Here is an 18,068-nt window from a genome sequence, read left to right as displayed (position 1 = left end):
GTGTGAGAGGAAAATTTGCTGTCTAGGAGCCTCTTTTTGTTAGCTTCCCTAACAGCGATGTGTTCCCCTTCTGCTTTGCCCAGAGGCATTTCTTTTGGAGGTGACAGAGCAGGAAAAAAAACAAGTGAAACGTTCTGGGAAAATAAAAACGAATTATTTTTGTTTAGGTTTCTGTTTGTTGAAGCTAAATAGTGCAGGTGATTCCTTCCTGTCTGGAACTATTTGTTCCTGCTGCTTTAATGGAAAGTCCTTCATTTTCCAGTGCCAGTAAGTGCCAACAGTCTTTTGCTCTTAAGTTTATTGTAAGGAAAAGAGATTATTTTCCTCAAAACTCCAATCGGATTGAGTTCTAAGATAGAATTAGCAGGAGGGTTACTGGGTTACTGAACCTTGAGCACCATCAAGCAGGATACATCACTGGGAGAGGGAGGGACACACCCTCCCAGATAAATTCAAATGCCTGTAACTGACACCCTGTTAAAGAATCACTGTGGTCAAAAGAAAGACTATGTTCAAAATAAAGGGGAAAACCTGCAAGATCGTTTCGATGTTGTCTGGCAGATCTAAACTGGAAGGGAACTCAGCAGCACGTGTAACCAAGTAAAAACATGATTCATTGTGAAGCTTGTGTGAGTATAAATGAGTTTTAACCGAGCCTGTTGGGCACTGAAGGGGATTTCAGAGGTGAGCCAGGGCTCAGTGAGGCAGAGCTCTGGGAAGGGTGAGCAAGGCTCCCTCTCACTGTGAGTCACTGTGGTGGGAGACAGGGCTCCTGCCCTCAGTCACCCACTGCAGAAATGTAATTATGGTATCGACTTCTGGATGAAGGCTTAACTGAATCTAGCCTTCAAATCATGTTTTTATCTGTTTAACTTAAAGAATAATACTGGAAAATGCTAAGTGCTCTCTGCTTTGCCCAGCTTCAGGAATAAGAATGGACATAACCTGACTTACAATTCTGACATAGATCTCTCTTTTGAACTCATTTGGTGCTCTGCAATTTCTCTCTCTGCCTTTTTTTTTCTTTTTCTGTGTCTTTTCTTGTGCAATGGGAACTTGTTGCTCTGTGCCTGTTCAGTTTTGGTTAAAAGATTTTGTACAAGATACGTGGGTTTCACATTTCAGAGAAGTCTGAGGCTTTTCAAAGGATATTACTGGTTTCTGACCAAGCACCAACACCTGCAAAAGTAGAGCACAAAGAAGAATGCTGTCCTGTGTGTAGCAGTGTGCTGTCCACTGTCAGTTTTGTCTCTTGATGTCACTGCAGAAATAGGTGCCACCTTTTAGAGGTCAGAGCTGCTCTGTGCTGCTGAGGGGACTCTGGGCACTGCTTTGCTGGGGCAGTGCTTGTGGTGAGCTCTGCTCCCTGGTCAGCTGGCACACACCACTGTGTAACAGACATGAAATATTCCTTTCTGAGCTAGGATTCAACCTGCATTTTCAGCCTGGGCCCTCAGCTGTGCATAGTGTGCAGAAGCTGGAAGTTGCTGTCATTTAGGCACTGCTCAGTGTTTTAGTTCCTGCACTTGAGTTGTGATAGCTTAGTAACTGGCAGTGAATGCTCTTGAAGAATTTTGTGTCTGTTATTGTTGGAACTTCAGACTGAGTTGCTCTATATGTTTCAGTATTTTTTAAAGTTGAAAATACTTGGTGTATTTACTGATCCTTCACACTTTCTTGTCTCTGACTTGGTGAAATGGTGAGTTTCTTCATTGCTACAGCAGCTCATTCACTTTGATATTCACTTGTCCAGTTGTCAGCACAGCTGAGAGCATGAAATGCTCAAGGCAGCTTTGAGGGGACCAAAGCTGTGAACCAAAAGCTCTAAAATGCCCCAGCTGTGTATCACTGTCCTAAACTTCTGCCAGTCTCTCCTGATGCCTGTTTAGTGTTTTCTTCCAGGGCAAGAGATTTAATCACAGAGAAGTACCCAAGAAACTGCTGTGTTTTGTCATTCAACCCACTCAGAGTTCCTTATCCTAAAGTAAACCTGGAGCATCCTCTCTGACAAATGGATTTTTTGTGTTCTCTGGAAGAATTGACAGAGCAGCAGCCTTTCAGATGGGCCTAGAAATTGTTTTAGAGCAGAAGACAATAGGGCCACAATTAGCCCAGTAATTTCTATGTGACACCTTACATTGCTTATGAATTATTTTTTTCTCTCTTCTCTTTTTCCTTTTCTCTGTCTTTGTGAGTGGCCTATTCTCTTGGTTTGTAATTGTTTAACATTATGCCACACAGGAATTTTAGGCAAAAGTTTCCTGTAACTCCTCTCCCTTTCTGTCCTTGTGATATAATTTTTTTTGGTAATATATTCATAAGTGTTTCTTTGGACATAGGGAGTGTAGGTGAAGAGCTCTAAAAAGTTTTTCTATATTGTCACAGGCATTTTGATTGCCACCACAAAGTGTTATGATTGCTGAATTGCCTCATAAGATTGTTAATGTTTTAGAAAAAACAAGTCATGATTTACATAAAATCACTATCTATGTAATGAGGGTGTGATTAAAGGATTCACGAAAATTACTATTTTGCCAAATGCAATTTCTCATGCAGAAGTTGCAACTGGAATGGAAAAAGGATTTCTGTTGGGTCCCTGGTGGGTGCTGTCAGAAGAAGTTACATGGGTGTGGGCCCAGAGTGGTTCTGTGGTGTGTTTCTGGCTGGGGTCACAGCCAGCAGACCCAGAAGAGAGCCTGTCTCTAGTGTCCAGCTGCCAGTTCTGTTTTTCCCATGTTCTCCAGAGAATTGCAGTGGGGAAGAGAGATGTCCTCAGAGAGTGCGGTTTGTGAGGCAGCTCCTCCGAGTCCTTCTGTCCTTAGGCACTTCCCAAAGATGGTGCTGGCAGGTTTGGGACGTGGTTGGAGTCCTCAGCAGCTGCCCACAGGCAGTGAAAGGCCAGCAGGGTTTGTAACCAGAAAATTCTCCACTCGTGGAGTGAAGGTGGGAAGTGTCCTGGCTGCCCACGTGTGATCTGCAGCCCTTGGGTACCACCTCTCTTAACCCCTGCTCTGCTGCTCTGCAGAACAGGAAGGGTTGGTTGGTTGGTTGGTTGGTGAGGAAAACAAGGCTGCACACTCTCATCCTCTACTGAAGGGTTTGTTTCTCATGCTTGGATGTAGCAATGGGTGCTTTGTTTGTGTACTTTAGAAATGGTTTAAGGTCTCAAGAGCTGGCTGATCCCCCACAGTTGGTTGTAGAGGACCAGCCTGTTGTCAGTGTGATGTCTGAGCTGCAGAGATCCAAAGTGCTGTGAGAAAAGAGGGGAAACAGGACAGGGAGCTGTGACAGCAGCTATTCACAATGCAGTGGTTTGTTTAAGCTGTACCATTTATAGACCCTGGGTAATTTTTGGTCACCCACCATCTGATTGGTCATCATGTGTCTAGTTAGCCCTTGACCTCTAGAAGTTTGGAATATCCAGCTTTTAGTCAGTGTCCTGCTCCTGCCATGGAGTATGGCTCAGTCACACACTGTGCCCCTTGTGTGAGGGGCCACAGGTCGTGCAGGATTTCTTCCTTGGGTGGAAGTTCTGTGGCCATGCCTGTGAGCTATAGCAGGATGCATTTCACAGCCCCTCCTAAGATCCTGCCTGCTGGCCAGTAGCCTTTGATTAGGATTTTTCTGATTCCACAAGCACAAATATTGACATGGCTGTAAAACATGAATTCCAGGCCGGTAGTTCAGCCTTGGTTCTGTGAAATTCACACTGATGCTTTGTCCATGCAATTTCCAAATCACAGAATACTGTCTTCATTTTTCTCTAGTCATTTTCTTTCTCTTGTGTGTGCTCTCTGCTGTAGGCTCCTAGGCATTAATTATGAGAAGTTTTTGGACTAACTCATGCCTCTGTAAATAAATCAAATAACTCAGTGTGTGTGGATTGGCTTCTTGGACACTAGGTGAAAACCCATTTTGTGACAACACCTTTATGCACCAGAAGGTTGTGCATGGAGCAGTAACTTAACTTTTTTTAGACCTAAGTACATGAGGCAGTAAATATTTATCCCTCAAAGCCACTGAAGAGTTGGAGCTGCTTCAGAGGGCTCCACGTGCCAGTTCCCAGAGGAATTCTGCTCTGTGGGATGAGGAGTGGCAGCCCTCCCTCCCTCCCTCCCTCCTGGTCACTGTGATGAGTTCTCACGAGCTCAGTGGGACCTGCCTGGTGTGGTTTAGAAAAAGAATTGTTTATGGGAAGTGCAGGGTAGTTGCATGGCTTGTGCTTTGTGGCTTGGCCTACAAACCTGGAGATAGCATCAGTGCAAGCTGCCAGCCCTGCTGGCTGCTCAGGGGGATTGGATGGTTTTTGTTCTCTTCTCTTTGCTGAGAGCTCGATTTGCAGGGTACAGCTGAGGAGGATAATGCCTTGGCTCTGTGGAGATGTTCTGCCCTCTGCATCTGCAGGGTGTGGGTTGATTAGAGAGACCTGAACCTGTCACAGGTTGAACTGTGACTAGGAATATGGGGTCACTTGTGTCATCAGCTCAGCTTCTCCATAGTAGAACTACAGGTGATATTAGACTCTTAAAAAAACCCAAAAGCACCCAAATCCTCCCAAACAAACAAAAAACCTCCACCAAAATCACCTTACAGTCCAGAGGAAAAAGAGAAAATGTGCTTAAGATAAGAAGGCAACTCTGTCTCCCTTTTTTTTGGCTTTAGTGCAACGGAGATCTGCTAGTCTGGTTCAAATTAAGGGTACAAAAATTTGAAAATATTTCTAGCAGCTAAAAATGCTTTTGACTAATTCATGATCATAAGACTTATTAGAATAAATTGCATATTCAAATTATTACTTCCTTTTTTTTCCTTTCTGCTAGCAGGGTGTTTGTGGGTTTGACATTAATTTAATTGTTAGATTAATCACATTGTGCAGTGGGAATGTGGTGCTGTAGTATTTGAAGGCAGTAAAAAATAGTGTGATTATTTAGGTATTTCTGCACAGAAAGTTGGTGCAGCTTTTACACCAAATACAAATTGCTGATTTTCTCATTTGGTCAATAACATTATATTGTGTTTTACTTTTTTTAGATCATATTGAGGTCATCTCGTGGAATCTTCTGAAAAAACAAGAGTAATAGGAAGAAAATGTTTAATAAAAGTATCTTCTCTACACAGTCAAACTGAAACAGGGAAGGTTCATTGGAGTAAGTAGTACAGGACTGGGGTTTTCTGGGGTTGTTTTCTATTGGCTTTTGCTTGTAAAGTCAGCATGATTGTTAGGCTTTTATTGTATTTAACTTTGTTGTAGTTACATTAAAAATATAAATGGGTGACTCTGTACTCATTTCAGTTGATCAGCTGGTAATGGACTCATGGATTCTCACTGAACCATCTTCCCTCTTGGAAGTACTTGTATCTTGTGAGGTTGGGATGGGTTTCAGGTTTTTCTCTTGGCTGCTGTGTATGCTGCCTGTGGTTTTGAGCAGAGGGTTGTCTGGTATAGATGTCATTACATATAAGCCCCTATTTGCTGGAAAAAGTGAAAGCACTGCTTGTATTTTCCAGGGAATTTGAAAATACACTTGTTTTTTTTTTGGCCTGTAACTATCCAGTCATGGCCCTTATGACTGACTTTATTTTGTTGTGTGTATTATTTGTCCTGTATTGCAGTTCCATCATTCATCAAACTTGCTTAGGTTTTCAGTTTCTGAATATCAGAGACATCTTTCCTTCACTGTTTGTAGTTCACTTCCAGCTTTTGTGAATTCTGGGCTGACACATGTGTGTCTCATTTCTGATAAAAGGAGCTTCTCTACCTAATGCAGGTACTGTGGATGGCACTTTTTGCTACCAGATAAATAAACATTTGTATCCTGATATAGTGTAATTCTTAATTTCTGTATCCTTCATGTTCTTGAGATGGGAAATGTAATCATTTCTCTGCCACTTTGCATTGGATTGTCAGATGTTTAAACATATTCTCCTTAGAAACTGGGAAAAAGCTGTATTTGTCTGATGCATTTTAAATGCATGTGTCTGATGTAAAATGTAATATGCAAAATGCATGTGTCTGATGTAAAATGTAATATGCAAAATGCACGTGTCTGATGCATTTTCCTCCTGCTGTGTGGTTGTGTGAATGTAACTCTGCAGGAGTCACTGGGAATAGTCCTGAATGCCTGGCTGGGAGTGAAAAAGATCTGGCCATTAGAACTGAGAAGGGTGAGAAGTCATTTTACTTTACAAGAAGTATATTTTAGCATTTTACTCTATTACCAAGAGGAAATGACTCCTCTTAGCTTCTTCTTTGAACACAGATGTGTAGGGGGTGTCATAATTTGGGTAGAACAATGTTTGTGGAACCTAATCAGGCAAGAAAAGCTTTTCATCCTTGGTGTTTTTAACAAAGTGTGTTAAACTGACAGAATAACGTTTGGATTGATTGATTTCCTGCCTTAAAGAAAAAAATTCGATAAAATTTTCATTTCAGTGTGGATTTAAAGAAGTTGATGTGCATTAGTTCCCTTTCTCTAGGTACTTGAAAGAAATGCTACAATTTTTAGTCAGCACATTTAAATTTCATCAGTTCCTGATCTAGGCCAAATGTCAAGTGACTGGTAAATACTGATATGCAACATTCTTGTGGCACCTGACTCTGAATTCTGACCCCTGAAGTGTTCAGGAGCTGTGTTATGTGGAGTTATTTGTCTTTTACTGCCTTATTAGATTACACAGAGGAAACACAGGCACCTGTTCACAAGGTCCCAGTACAAACAATAAACCAACCTATTTGCCAGCTGCACACTCAGTTTGACAAGTTAATTCTTGACTCTGGTAATCAAGTTACTAAAACAGATAAACAATAAAGTTACAGCTGAGCTCCCCAAACAAATAAAATGAAGCATGTCCACTTTAGTCATTTTAAATCATTGTTCTTAGGCCTATGCCAGACACAAAACTTGCTCAGGTGTTCAGTAGTCAGTAAACTTGTGTTTCTTCCCTCCTTCCCACCCTTTTTGGTTTTTTTGTTGGTTTTTTTTTTTTTTTTTTAAGAGACTCAGAGAATTCCATTGTTACAACTTAAAATTAATTCATATTTTTCCTTTTTGGAGAAATGTTTTGCAACCCGTTTGTTTGTTTGTTTGTTTTTAGTTGGAGTTCGTGTGCTTGTGTGTGTTTGGATCATCACAAGGTATTTTGCAATTGGACTTTTTAAATTCCAATTAGCATTAAAATAAAGTGCTCTCAGCATCTCTATTGACAGTTAAAAAGCCAGATGGAGTTCTTGTGAAGTCTTAGAAGCAGATGCTGACTCTCACAGCTGGGGAAGAGTAACCCCAGGAGCAGCCAGGCCCTGCTGAAGGGATGCTGAAGGCTCCAAGGGCTGCTCTGTTTCTGGGCCACTGAGCCTCCATCCATGGAGACTTGCAAAATTATGTGTGCAGACCCTAAGCAAGGTGCTTTAACTTCAGTGCTGGAGCTGAGTTTGGAACCAGCTGACTCCCAGGGGTACCTTTCAGGCCAAATAACCTGTAATTCCTACTTAATCTGAAATATTTTTTGGTGCTTGTGATGAATGGCCAGGGCTACTTTTGGCTTTATTACCTTTATCTTCATGACAAAAAGGGTTTGTAGAATTGTGTTTTTCTACCAAATGGCATTGTATTTCAACTTGTCTTTATAAGTAAGTTTTATGAAAAATATATATAAAATAGATCTAAATATTTGCATTAGAGTTGAGTTGTTTGATTTCCTTCAGTGTTTGCTCAGTCCTTGACCAGTCCTGTCCATGTAACAAATGGCTCTGAGCAGCCACCTCTGAATCTGTGGTGGGGGCATTGAAACTGGTGTAGGAAGAAAAATAACTGCAAAAATCCAGATTATGTAAGAAACAGACCCCATCAGGAAGGATGCCTGGTCAGATGAAACATGTAAAATCTATATTTTTTTCCATTAAAACTCATCTTTCTACTTTGTAGGATGCATGGCATCTCTGTATGAGACTTAAGCACAAGCTGCTTGTGTGTTATGGGCTGTGTGCCCTCCTTGTAGGTGAAAATTTCACTCCTCCTTGATCCTCAACTGCTTTTTATTTCACTGGTTCACCTCCCTCTGTAGATACAAGCAATCTGTCTGCTGGAGACTAAATCCCCTTTCCTAGAGGTTTTGATCAAAATCCCAGAATTAATTAAAAGGTGAATCTTTTAGTCCCTGTGTGACAAGGTGTCCATCCACTTAGAGGAAAACCTCAGTTTCTGTTTTTAACTTTTTTTTACAGTAGAATGTTATCTAGATGTAACATCTTAATAGCCAGCTCCTGGTGAGATTTGATGCTCTAGGTTCATTTGTATAATTCCAAAGGAGAGGAAATATGAACTATTTATATATTTATATGTCTTGTAAGTGGAATGTTAAGGAAATCCCAGAGAGCAGAACTAATCCTGGTTTATTATTTCCTAGTTTTGTTGTTGGACTGTTAAGAAGTCAGGTACAATTCTTGTTGAGCAATGGGATGACAGGGCCTCTACAGTTTACTTAACAAAGAAGTTTTATTTACAGTTTACTTAGTACAATAAAGTAATAAAAGCTCAGATTATTAATGCATCTTTTCAGATTCATGACAGACACTGCAGAGTAGTTTAATAATAGCTTGGGCTGTTAGAAAGCCAGGTCCTTAGGCTGTGGTTTTGCCTACAATTTGTAATGATCTTAAGAGCTGTCAAGTGGCCAGGCAGCCCCGAGGCTGCGAGGAGCTGTCACTGTGCCACTCCTGTGCCACTCCTGTGCCACTCCTGTGCCACTCCTCTGCACTCCTCTTGCTTCTCCCTGCACCCTCACTGTGCTGGCACCAGCACTGGTGCTGCTTTAGAGGAACACCTGACTGCCTGGCCTCAAATCACATCTTTGTTCTGCTTCAGCTCCTCCTCCTTTCCCATTCAGTCTGACTGTCCAGTCCCCCTCCTGCCCCCTCCATTCACCTGTTTTGTTAAGCTTGGTTTTGTTTGTTTGTTTAAAATATCCAAGTGAGTGTGCCATCATTTCAATGTTTGATCTATTCTTGGAACTCAACATACCCTAACATGTCATGCTGGCCTCCTGATGCTGTCTGGTTTTTGCCTTTTTTTCTTTTCTTTTTTTTTTTCATGATTTTTTAACATGATCTCTCCATAACTGCCCCTGAAGGCCTTCAAATAAAGATCTACTCTTATGTTACCTCCTTACTAAAATTATTTCAAGTTTCATTTCCAGGCTGGGAAAAAGGCAGCACTCCCTCTAGTTCATGAAGTATCTCCAGAGCAGGGTCAAAAGGGCTGAGAACTCACCAGCTCTGATCTGTTCCCAAATCTTCAGTCTCTCCTTTCTGCACAGGAACAGCATCTGCAGATGCATTGCCCCTCGTGCCAGGGCCCACTCTGCCCGCTGCTGTTGAAGTTTTCCAAAATATCTAAGAGAGCTGGTTAGAAATGCCTCTAAAGGTGATTTCTGCCAGATGTTTTCTCACAGCCCAATTGATATAGAATCCTGAATAACTGGCCTGGGCTTTTTTCTTTTGAGCTTTTCTCCTTTTTCTCTCCCTGATTCTGTTGGTGAAGGTGTCAAATGAACTGTTCCTCATATGACAGTGCTTTTCTGAGCTGCTGTTTTCTTCCATTCCTTTATACTCCTTCCTTCTCAACCATGCAGAACTGCATTCCAGCCAGCTGAAAGGGAATGTTTTCCCATAGTGTCCCAGCTTGTGTGTGATCTGGTGATTGGATGCTTCTAAAGACAGTTTCACACGGCAATATGGAAATGTGAAAGGAGTTTTTCTTCTCCTTGTAGCTCAGTCTACTTGCACAATTCAAAAGGATGGCCTGAACCTGTTCCTATTTCCATGTGACTGTGCAGTGATTTCAGGGTAGAGCAGAGGATGCCTGTGAATTGGCTGTGAGAAGCTGCTGTGTTCCTGTTTGCTGTTCCAGAATAACCTCCTGCCTGGCCATTGGCAGAAGTCTGTCTGAAACTGGGACTGAAGTTTTATTCACTTGTTCAGTTCCTCGTGGATATTCTTCAGAGGGTGCAGCAGATGTGTGTGCTTGCCTAAATATAAAGTAACAGGAAGTAAGATTTTCCTTCTTGTGCCAGCCAAGTCCATAAGTTCCTCTGAGTCTGGAATACCATTTTAGTAGTATTGTTCTCTATATGTAGACTTGTTTTCCAGGAAAAAAGATTATGAAGACAGTCTTATTCACAGTTATAATTGAATATAGTTGAATATATATATATAATGAATATATACTGAATATATGAATGAATATATTCAATATATATATAATATATATATATATGAACATATATAATGAATATATGAATATATATATAAAAAATTGAATATATATTGAATATTCAATTACACAGTTGTCATTGAATTGTAGAATAACTTTTGTAAAAAGGGATGACTACAGGTAATCTCATCTAACCATCTGTTCAAATGAAGTTACTTAAATTAAATTTTAATTTGTAACCACTTAACATGTTTGCATTTTTTTCATATCTCTGAGTCCTGTGTAAGTCAATTGCAAATTTAGGTGGTCAGCATTTCTTGAAAACTGGGCCACTTTTATTTAGAGGCATTAATATTTGAGTAGAAACTGCATTCATTGTTTAAAAGCCTTAATTTAATCTGGGGTTTAAAATCCTGATTTCAGTTTTTAAAACTTGGGGCATAATGTTATGGGCACGCCAGAGGAATAACGCTACAGGAGATGAGCAGGCAAAATAATCAGGGACCTGGGATAAAAAAAACTCAAATGAAATTCTCTTTGTTTGTGGAAAATTAGCTGTATTTCATGAGGAAAATGAGACAATCTAGGCTTGATGGCTGAGAGACCATTCTTGGTACCAGTGTGAGCACTGTGAGGGAAGGAGGCCTTTGAGAAAGGCCTTTTATGTTTTCTGTACATAGATATTTTTAGAAAACTAAATGGTGATATTTTTATTCTGATTTCTGGAGAAACCCTGACTAAATGGACATTTAATTTTCCATTCCATAGGGCCAGCTCATGTGGCAGTTGAACTAAACTGCTGGGAAATATTTATAGTACCACATGATCTTTAAAAATAACTTTCCAGTCTACTTTGTAGATGTCTTGAATTCTTAAAACCTTTGCTATTGTAGGTAGATACCTGTGATATTTGTGGAGTGGAAATATCTCTGCTTTGCTGATTTAGGCATTTGTATTTATGATCAAGTTGCTTGTATTTTATTTTTAGATTTGGAAGCAGTTTGGCTGAAAATTCACCCGTGCAGCTGTAGAAGGCCAGAACCTTGAGTGGGTTCACTGTAGGGCTAAATGAGAATTGCCATAGAGGGTCTGCAGGGTTTCCATGGTCTGCAGTGGTGCACATGTGACTGTGTTCACAGGGGTCCAAGGATGACTCCGTGTTTCAGAAGGCTTGATTTATTATTTTATGATCTATATTATATTAAAACTATACTAAAAGAATAGAAGAAAGGATTTCATCAGAAGGCTGGCTAAGAATAGAAAAAGAAAGAATGATAACAGAAGCTTGTGTCTGGGACAGAGAGTCTGAGCCAGCTGACTGTGACTGGCCATTAATTAGAAACAACCCCATGAGCCCAATCCCAGCTGCACCTGTTGCATTCCACAGCAGCAGATAACCATTGGGTACATTTTGTTCCTGAGGCCTCTCAGCTTCTCAGGAGGAAAAATCCTACGGAAAGGATTTTCAGAAAATATCATGGCTACACTCACTCACTGCTGGAATAGGCAGTGCTGCTTTAAACCTTTAAACCAAACTCGCCTGCAGCTCACTCTCTGCAGCTCTTGAAATGAAAGGAGGCTGTGCCCAGGCGGGCTCGGGCTCTTTCTCCAGGTGACAAATGATGTAGCCAGAGGTCACAGTCTCAAGTCGTGCCAAGGGAAATATTGGTTGGATGGTAGGGAAAAGTTCTTTACAGAAAGGGTGATAAAGCACTGGAATGGCTGCCCAGGGAGGTGGCAGAGTCACCACCCCTGGATGTGTTTAACAAAGCCTGGATGTGGCACTGGGTGCCAGGGTTGAGTTGAGGTGTTGGGGCTGGGTGGATTTGATGATCTGAAGGTCTCTTCCAGCCTGGTTATTCTGTGATTACCGTTACCCTCAGTGTCCCCCCGTGCCCCTTCCGTGGGTGAGGGCTGCGCTCTCACCGCGCCCCGCTGCACGCCCAGCCTGCCGCGGCAGGGCGAGGCCACTCGGGCCATGCCTGTGCCCGGTGTTAGCGCTGTGTGCCCGGTGTTAGCGCTGTGTGCCTGGTGTTAGCGCTGTGTGCCCGGTGTTAGTGCAGTGTGCCCGGTGTTAGCGCTGTGTGCTCCGTGTTAGCCCTGTGTGCCCGGTGTTAGCGCTGTGTGCTCCGTGTTAGCGCTGTGTGCCTGGTGTTAGCGCTGTGTGCCCGGTGTTAGCGCTGTGTGCTCCGTGTTAGCGCTGTGTGCCCGGTGTTAGCGCTGTGTGCCCGGTGTTAGCACTGTGTGCCCGGTGTTAGCGCTGTGTGCTCCGTGTTAGCCCTGTGTGCTCCGTGTTAGCGCTGTGTGCCCGGTGTTAGCGCTGTGTGCCCGGTGTTAGCGCTGTGTGCTCCGTGTTAGCCCTGTGTGCTCCGTGTTAGCGCTGTGTGCCCGGTGTTAGCGCTGTGTGCCCGGTGTTAGCGCTGTGTGCTCCGTGTTAGCGCTGTGTGCCCGGTGTTAGCACTGTGTGCTCCGTGTTTACACTGTGTGCCCGGTGTTAGCGCTGTGTGCCCGGTGTTAGCGCTGTGTGCCCGGTGTTAGCGCTGTGTGCTCCGTGTTAGCGCTGTGTGCTCCGTGTTAGCGCTGTGTGCCCGGTGTTAGCGCTGTGTGCCCGGTGTTAGCGCTGTGTGCTCCGTGTTAGCGCTGTGTGCCCGGTGTTAGCACTGTGTGCTCCGTGTTAGCGCTGTGTGCCCGGTGTTAGCGCTGTGTGCCCGGTGTTAGCGCTGTGTGCCCGGTGTTAGCACTGTGTGCCCGGTGTTAGCGCTGTGTGCTCCGTGTTAGCGCTGTGTGCCCGGTGTTAGCCCTGTGTGCCCGGTGTTAGCCCTGTGTGCCCGGTGTTAGCACTGTGCCCGGTGTTAACATTGTGTGCCCGGTGTTACCACTGTGTGCCCGCAGCGGGACGGAGGGGACAGCAGGAACGGGGAAAGCTGAACAGCGCTGCGGGCTGCCCTCAGGGAGAGCTGCCCTCAGGGTGGGGGAACAGGAGCCATGAGGGGAGGGACGGGACTGGAGCGGTGAGGGGATGGAACAGGAGCGGTGAGGGGAGGGAACAGAACTAATGAGATGAAATGGGGGCGATGGGGGAGAGGGAACGGGAGCGATGAGGGGATGGAACTGATGAGGGGATGGGACAGGGCGGCTGAGGAGATGGAATGGGACTGATGAGGGGAAGGATGGAACAGGACTAATGAGAGGATGGAACAGAGGTGATGAGGAGAGGGAATGGGAGTGATGAAGGGAGTGAAACAGGAGCATGGAACGAGGACATGAAACGGGAGTGATGGAGGCAGGGGATAGGAGCCGATGAGATGGAACAGGAGTGGTGAGGGGATAGAACAGGAGTGATGAGGGGATAGAACAGGAGTAATGAGGCCATGGAGCCGGAGTGATGAGAGGAGAGGGTCAAGCAGGTGCCCAAAGCGCCCCTGTCACAGCCTGTGGCAGTCCCAGGCAGCTCTCGGGCACTGCCCTGGGCTGCAGAGCAGCTCCCAGGAATTTGGTACAGATTGAGGAACAGAAGAGAATGTAGTTCTACAGAGCTGTGAACTGCCCCTCATCTAATGCATACATTTTTCTTTAGTGTCTTCAGAAGAAATCAGAGTTTAAATCTTTTTTAAAAACTTTGTTCTGAAGGCCTTCTAAGTTTCATAGGACATAAGTCTTCCTGCATAGTCAGACTCCTTTTCCATCGTTCTACTAGGTTCTTTTCCCTTGTTTCTTCTCAACTATTTCATTTATAGCTTGCTCATCCTTTTATAGTACTAGATGTTTACATGGTTAGAAAAACGATTACAATGGTTGTGTTGTGTGAGTGCTTAGTGTTTCTCCTACTTAGACTACGTGATGTGCTGCTGCCATTTCCTAGAAAAAGACTGTGGTCAGATTGTCATCTCGTCTGTTCTGGACAGTGAGATACTGTTCAAACACTGTTCTTGTGTGTCTGCATGGGCTGGCCCTTTTCACTACTGCAAGACTTCTGGGTTTTTTTAGCCCCTTGACTGCCACATGACACAGCAAGCAGTAGATAAAGAACCGTATTGATCACAGTGATGATTGTCTTGGATGTGATGCTCAACAGTTGTAACAATTTATTGCATAAAGCAAAAATGTGGATAAGCAGAGTGCCCTTAGTTTTTATCCAAAACAAGTTTGCTTCTGATACTCGTCCTTTATGTCAATATTCATAGGTTTAGTGAAAAAGAAGAACAAATCCAGCTTTATATTTAACTTGAAGAGCTGTAGATATTTATGTGCCCTTAAAATGCACCTGAGTTTCAAAGAGGTGGTGTAAAGGAAACTTACGGAAAGTTACTTTTCAATATATCAATGATCCTCCCCTCCAACTTTTTGCCATCTCTTTGGGATGATAGCACACTGATTTCATGCTGAGAGAACTGACCACATTTCAGGGCTGGGTGACATCATTTCAGATGGAAGATAGCTCTTCTAAAGACTTCCAAAGACTTGGTGCTCAGGAGAATAAATACTACGAGAGATAACAGGGCATCAAAATTTTCCTCTGGCACTGCATTATATGCGTGTTTATAATTACCCCCTTCTTTGCAGCTTCTTTTACTTCTGTTTGATTAGTATTCTTCTGGATTATAGTTCAAGATAAAACATTGAACATTACATTGGTTTTTATGTTGGTGTTCTTTTAACAACAGAAAAACATCTCAGAGGATGAGTGATAGGGGATTTGTGGTGAGTTCAGAAGTAAAGGATTTAATGACACAGTGTGAGTTTTCATAATTGCTGCATTCTTCAAAAAGTTGGTTTTGGAAGAACTTATCTGACTCAGATAAATGTTGAGTGTTGATGACAAAGTGGATTTGGTACTTTTTAATGTCTAAGTCTTTTGCTGATATGATAAATTATTTTCAAAGGAGAGTTCATTGCAGTTATTCCATGTCTCATTTTTTGCAGTGCTCCAGACAGGCTCACTGTGAGCATGTTCTTGGGCAGCTCTTAATTTCAGGGTAACCTTACAAACTCCCTCCCATACTTGTCCTTTGTATCTCCTTGGTCAGCACTCTTTGATATTTGCACCTTTTAGATTTAATTCCTGTACATGTGTAAGTTACCTACCCAGCCCAGGTTAAATTGATTTAATTCCTGTAGGTGTGCAAGTTAACTGCCCAGTACAGGTTAAATTGATTTAATCCTGTATGTGTGCAAGTTAACTACCCAGTACAGGTTAAATTGATTTAATTCCTGTAGGTGTGCAAGTTAACTGCCCAGTACAGGTACAATTGATTTAATTGCTGTATGTGTGCAAGTTACCTACCCAGCCCAGGTACAATTGATTTAATTCCTGTATGTGTGCAAGTTAACTCCCCAGCACAGGTACAATTGATTTAATTCCTGTATGTGTGCAAGTTAACTCCCCAGCCCAGGTACAGTTGATTTAATCCTGTACATGTGCAAGTTAACTCCCCAGCCCAGGTACAGTTGATTTAATCCTGTATGTGTGCAAGTTAACTCCCCAGCCCAGGTACAGTTGATTTAATCCTGTACATGTGCAAGTTAACTCCCCAGCCCAGGTACAGTTGATTTAATCCTGTATGTGTGCAAGTTAACTCCCCAGTACAGGTACAATTGATTTAATTCCTGTATGTGTGCAAGTTACCTACCCAGCACAGGTACAATTGATTTAATTCCTGTATGTGTGCAAGTTAACTCCCCAGCCCAGGTACAATTGATTTAATCCTGTATGTGTGCAAGTTAACTACCCAGTACAGGTACAATTGATTTAATCCTGTATGTGTGCAAGTTAACTCCCCAGCCCAGGTACAATTGATTTAATCCTGTACATGTGCAAGTTAACTCCCCAGCCCAGGTACAATTGATTTAATCCTGTACATGTGCAAGTTAACTCCCCAGTACAGGTACAATCGATTTAATCCTGTACATGTGCAAGTTAACTCCCCAGCCCAGGTACAATTGATTTAATCCTGTATGTGTGCAAGTTAACTCCCCAGCCCAGGTACAATTGATTTAATCCTGTATGTGTGCAAGTTAACTCCCCAGCCCAGGTACAATTGATTTAATTCCTGTATGTGTGCAAGTTAACTCCCCAGCCCAGGTACAATTGATTTAATTCCTGTATGTGTGCAAGTTAACTCCCCAGCCCAGGTACAATTGATTTAATCCTGTATGTGTGCAAGTTAACTCCCCAGTACAGGTACAATTGATTTAATTCCTGTATGTGTGCAAGTTAACTCCCCAGTACAGGTACAATTGATTTAATCCTGTATGTGTGCAAGTTACCTACCCAGCACAGGTACAATTGATTTAATTCCTGTATGTGTGCAAGTTAACTCCCCAGTACAGGTACAATTGATTTAATCCTGTATGTGTGCAAGTTAACTCCCCAGCCCAGGTACAATTGATTTCTCCAGCTCTGGCTGCAGTGGTGGGAAGCCCTTGGAGCTGGGTGGTCCTGGGCTCCCAGCAATGTCCTGAAGGAGTCACGATGGATTTGAGTTTGGCACAGGATGGTCTTGCCTGCCTTCAGGAGAATGGGTGGGTGGTTTGGAAAGAGAGCACAGCCCCAGTGTGTAACCACAGCCTCTGAAATCCTGCTGAGCCTTTGGTCTGAAGAATTGGTCTGAAACTCCTGGGGATGTTCTGAATGTCTGGGTCTCGTTAACTGGTACTGTGCAATGTTCCACTGCTTCTGCTGGTGGCCAACACTTGCTGGAAGTGTCGCCAACTTTTTTTTTTTCCAAACTGGTTTTGTACCTGCTCTGTATAACCTGGACATATGATTTTAGTTCTGTTATGATTAGGGAGAAAACATGATGGGGCTGCAATTCCCATAAAAATATCTGCAGCTTCCTTTGGACTGTGTCTGTCCTTAAAGTAGAAGCAGCCTGCTTCTGGTAGCTCTTTTTTTTCTTTGTTTGTTTTTTTTCCATTTTCCTTTCCAAGTGGTCTTGTTGATTAAATGAGGAGATGTGCTTTTGTTGGGAGGTGAGGGAAAAGCTGTAAGGTCTCCTGGATTCTGGAATGAGGCTGTTAGCACCAGAGCAAATTCTTTTGTCTGCCTAGAGATGGAAAGTCCTTTAAAAACCACAACAGCAACACCCAATTGAGTAATCCTGTTTTAGGGCTTCTTCTTTGTGTACATTAAATAAATGAGTGATAAATTTCCTTCTTCTGCAGATGTTCTACTCATCTGTATTCCATTTCTTTCCATTAGTATAAGCAGCTCTGGCAGAACTGCTGGTACATTAAAATACAAATTGATTAGGAGGGAGACACATTTGTGGGCACACACAAATCTATGAATCTGAAATCTGCAGGTTAAAGCTTAGAGAAAATTTACACTTAGATGGGAAGGTTTGAATGCTGTCAGAACTACCTGTACCTTAGAAAGGCATTTTGTAGTGGGCTTTGCTCCTGTGAAATTCCAAGTCATTGATTAGACACTTGAGGAGCCAAGGTTAAGTGCTGCTTTAATTACTTCCTTCTTTTGTGAGTGAGGTTGTTGTTACTGTGGCAGTGGGCAGGAATAGCTATGAGGTTAACAGCCTGAAATAGCTTTTTATTATTATTTGAATTGTTGGTTTTTTCCTTTAGCTGGAAGTTGTTTAAAATGTCTCTGCTGCTGGTACTCCCAATCCAGATGGCTTTTTGCCTTTGTTTCAGTTCCTAGATGTGATATTGAGAGTTAGTCACCACACATGGCCCAGCTGGGGCCGTGACTCATCCCCAGAGCTGCTGTGGGTTGGCAGTGCTGAGTTTCTCAGGATAAAACCTGCTTCTCTCAGCCTGTGATGTCAGCTCTTGGGGCAGGAGGGGTGCTGCCTGCAAAGCACACTGACCTGCTTCCTTGAGGAAGGAAATGTTAAGTAAGTG

The 18,068-nt window shown here is 42.9% G+C and overlaps 1 protein-coding gene across 2 annotated transcripts in view; it reads left to right on the top strand.

Annotated features, from left to right (window-relative positions):
- The window catches only part of PIK3CB (phosphatidylinositol-4,5-bisphosphate 3-kinase catalytic subunit beta), a 72,196-nt gene that overhangs the window by 13,990 nt on the left and 40,138 nt on the right, over positions 1–18,068 (top strand). For both annotated transcript variants that reach the window (XM_066556381.1, XM_066556382.1), the window contains exon 2: positions 5,032–5,147. The gene's annotated coding sequence lies outside the window, so the exon portion shown is untranslated. The remainder of the gene's footprint in view (positions 1–5,031; positions 5,148–18,068) is intronic.

The sequence above is a fragment of the Molothrus aeneus genome, chromosome 10, assembly GCF_037042795.1.
Source record: "Molothrus aeneus isolate 106 chromosome 10, BPBGC_Maene_1.0, whole genome shotgun sequence".
Lineage (NCBI taxonomy): Eukaryota > Metazoa > Chordata > Aves > Passeriformes > Icteridae > Molothrus > Molothrus aeneus.
The sequence above is the reverse complement of the archived record's forward strand: the minus strand, read 5'-3'. Positions and strand labels throughout refer to the sequence as shown.